Raw genomic sequence first — 4257 nt, forward strand, 5'->3', positions numbered from 1 at the left:
TTAGCTTCATTCATATGGAAGCTATTTGTTGAAGCTATATTTTTTAATTTAATTATCTAATTAGCATCCACAAAATCTGATGCTAAATTAGATTTTACTCATATTTTTTTTATCATCATTTTCTTTTTTTTGTCAATATTTAGTTACCCACACTTTTTTTCATTTTTTCCCCCAATTTTTTTTTTTACACTTTCACTAAATAACACTTTCCCAAAATAATTTACAACCAAACATCGTTAACCTAAATCAGATTTCACCAAAATCGCCAGTTCACCCAACTCACAATTTGACAAAATTCGTGATCTTTACTCGCAATTTCACAACCCAAATCACAAATCCACCAAAATCGTTAGCTATTATCACGATTTCACACTCCTAAATCGGGATTTCACTTCTCAAACCTATAATCACAATTCCTTAATTTGTTTCCGTTCTCGCGTCGTACTCGTCGGGAGGGGTAATCGTTTGCTGCTCATTGTTGCTCTTGCTCTTGATTCTTCAAAAAGGTATGTTTATTTTATCTCTTAACTCCTTTGTTCTCATGTTCACGGTTGCTCTGTTCAATTTTCCTCACCCAAATCACGATTTATTGTTTTGTTCGATGTTGTTGGGTTTCTGTTTCTTTCCTTTAGTTTTTAGGGTTTGTGGCTTCTAAAGATATTTGATTTTTTATGACATTTTGTTTGTGGTTTATTGTTTTTGATGGTCTCTTATGGTTTCTAGGAACGGGTTTTGTTGTTTGTGGTTTTTTTGGGAATTTTGTGGTTTGTGGTCTTGTACGATGTTGTGTTGAGATGCTATGGTATGTTTATTCTTTTATTCCCATGAAATGTGTGAAACAAATGATTTGTGCCTTTCAAAACATTATTTGTTTATCCAAAGAACACCTTAAAACCCACAAAAGTCATTCCCAAATAGTATCCTTTACTGGGTCTGCATAATCCTTTTTACTTATTTATTTTAAACTTTGGGATTTTGGATTTATTTAAGATCTTTACTTAATTAGTATGCCTGGAATTGGATCCTAAGGGCTAATAATAGCACAGCAGAGGGAGCAGCAAATATATTAGCTGCGGAGGATCCAATTTAGTACGGCTCGGTTGTTTTTTCACTTCTTTTGTGTGCATAACTTTATGAGTTCTTGACTGGTACGGTGGAGTTCTTAAGCATAAGGTTACTTGAAAAGTTAGGCTTCTTATGAGGCAATCCAAAACCCTCAAGATCTGCGCTAATCATCTTAGTATGTGTTGTGATTTTAATTTTAATTTTGTGATTGATTTTACTGCTTTTGTGTATTTGTTTTGTGATTTTGATTGTTGTGGTTATTGATTGTGATTGTGTTGTAGTTATACCTATGATGAGTATTCAAGAGCATGCTGGGAATGAGAAATCTTGTGTTTGGCATGCGAGGGATTCTGCTGATGGTGAGCTTAAAGGATGCACTTTTCTGTTTTCGGTTTTCTTCGATTGAATGTAAGTACGCTCTTTCAAAGCTGCATTTTGCAGATTTTTTGTTTACATGCTGCTATTTTGTTTGGTGTTCTTGTAGTTAGATTGGTTTAGATGAATATTGTGGGTCACTGTTAGATGATGTTTTATTTTGGGGGTTTTAATTTGCTTTAATGTCGGTCTATAAGTGTGATGATTTTGACTTCTAGGATATGTATGTTGAATGATTTGTGGAATATATCTAGCATGTTTGTGCACTGTGTTCAATGAATATGTATGTTGAACGGATATGTAGCAGGTGTGTTTGTGTATTCTGTTGAATGAATATGTTTGAGTATTGTGCAATGAGTAATGGATATGTATGTGTGTTGTTTCAATGAAACCATTTATTCTATTTGGGAATTTTGTTTGTCAATATATTTTGTTCTTCCTCGTCAATTAATTTGTAGTATATTTTAGATCTATTTTTTGTGTTATGTAAATCAGTTCTCACTCTTTTCAAATTGATTCGCTGATTTGTTAATTTATAGTCAATACATTTTGTTCTTCCTCTTCTTCAATTAATTGCTCTCATTGATTCACTTTGTTCTTGTTTTACACTGACCTACATGCTCTTCTATGGTCATCCCAACACTGAACTAACAAAGTGTGCACCAACTGAAATAATTTCAATTGATGATTTTTCTAAAGTTTGTCGGACCTTAAAGAAGGTACTTCATATGTTTTATGACAATGAAACAGTTTGGCGTTTTTCTAGTTAAGCTTGTACAGAGTATGAATGAACTATATTTGCACTCAAACTCTTTAGGTTTCCAGATGAAGTACCTTAATTCATCCCTTGCTTATGTCAATTTAATTGGTGTCAACTTAATTGGTTGTTGGCTATACTGATGTATATCTAGCTTTTTTTCTATTTTTAATAATTTTTATCATTTTTCTCTGCTATTAACTTGGTCCAAGATCAGAGGATGGAGACAAGATATCACTTATACTCACTTATAATTGATAATATCTCTTGTACTGAAATTTTAAAAGAGCAACACTCTCATGGTTTGCATTGTATGTGGTTATCAAAAGTATTCTCTATGTGAACAATTTTAGTCATGATAAATTTGTAATGCTTGTTTGTTTATTGTTGTCAGTTACTTAGATATGCATGACATGACAATAGTTGTCTCTTTCTTGTAGTAGTTATAGTAGAAAACAAGATTATTAATTGGTGGAGTGCTTGTACATGTTTTACTCTTATTTATTGTGTACGATTCACTTCCAACCATTATTAATTAATCACCTTGCCTTCACTCATTTTCTTCTACCTTCTTCCATATATACGTTGTGAAAGAATAAAAAAAAACTTTCTATGAAGTTATTCTCTCCTTTGGACTTTGGTATCAATTTGTGTGCTTTTATTTACGTTGTGATGTCATTCTTCTAATTTAGGTGGAATATGTACAATGTAAGAGGTACTTGCTGGCTGGCAAAGGTTGATAGCAGATGCAAAGTAAAACTTTTATTCATTCCAATATTCAAATTTTCTATACCTCGTGGAATATTTACCTGGTAGTAGTTAATGAGGGGAGATATTCTTTCTGAAAACGTTGCTCGCTTCTACATTGCTCAAATTATTCTTGCCATCAACTCAATACATCAGCACAACTATCTACATAGGTATGTCTATTTTCGATTTGTTTGTTTTTTGTTCTATTAGTTGGCAATAGTCAGTTTATGCATAACATGATATGAGTTTTGGGCAGAGAACAATTGGAAGGTACATCCTAGCTTATGACTTGGTCTAACAAATAGAAAACACCCTGCTCTAAAGTAGTAAATAAGCATTATTTTACATGTAAGCTACTTACCATATTAACAAGAAATGCAGGTGTTGAATAGATCCAATGCAAATTATATTTAGCTTGTCATTAGATTATAAATGATTATAGGTAGGGACACTCTGCCGTCATTATCCACTTTTATGTTGTCGTTACATGAGTTATATTAAATTATAGTACAGTTAATTTGTTTTTCAATAATGTTGTGTCTTCAGGTGATCATACTTATTGAGAATGTTTAGTATTATGCTGAGTTGATGGTATTCTGCTTGTAGTGGTATAAAACCAGATAACCTTATACTTTATAAAAATAGTCATATCAAGCTTTTAGCTTATGTAAGACTCTGATGACAAGTATTCAACAATATGCATACATTTTCTTTCTCAACACTTGTTTTATCATTTTTATAATCCAAATAGAGAGTATGCTTATGAGTTTGTGTTTTAATCTCATGATATTTTCTAGGGAACAATTATGCTGAGCAATGTTGAAAGGAGGTTAATGCACTGCGAGACTATATCATACTATTAAATAATTTTGTAACTGTTATTAAATATTTTATTTTTTGAGGATTTGTTATCAAAGGATGGATGGTCTCTACTTATGAGTATGTTATTAAATTTGGTTCCAATGTTTATATTTTGGTTATGCATTTCTGTTTGGAGGATAATTTTTTTTTTAATTGATGTTCTAAGTCGGTTAAAATATTAACAGATTTCAAAAGTAAATTTTAGCCTAGTTAGAGTCCACAATTTTGAGCGCTAAATTTGACAGGAATTAGTTTTCCCATTTGATTTAGCATTCACATTTACCGATGCTAAATTTAGCACTTTTAGCGTCCACTTTTGTAGATGCTAGGTAGCGTCTGCATTTATATTCATTCTGATTGTGCTTTTAGCTTCAATTTTAGCGTCCACTTTTAAAGATGCTATTTTAGCGTCAGCAGGAAGCTAGTGTTTAGCATCCAAGCTTTTACTG

General features: G+C 32.0%; 1 long non-coding RNA gene across 1 annotated transcript; it reads left to right on the forward strand.

Moving 5' to 3' along the window:
- The first annotated feature begins 235 nt into the window (after nt 1–235).
- LOC146954573 (uncharacterized) lies at nt 236–3927 on the forward strand. The gene is made up of 4 exons (XR_015013995.1): nt 236–506; nt 1347–1473; nt 2890–3117; nt 3745–3927. It is a non-coding gene; the product is annotated as an uncharacterized LOC146954573 (long non-coding RNA).
- The last annotated feature ends 330 nt before the right edge of the window (nt 3928–4257 follow it).

Source organism: Medicago sativa, chromosome 1 (assembly GCF_051527215.1).
Source record: "Medicago sativa cultivar Bolivia chromosome 1, Bolivia_mono, whole genome shotgun sequence".
Lineage (NCBI taxonomy): Eukaryota > Viridiplantae > Streptophyta > Magnoliopsida > Fabales > Fabaceae > Medicago > Medicago sativa.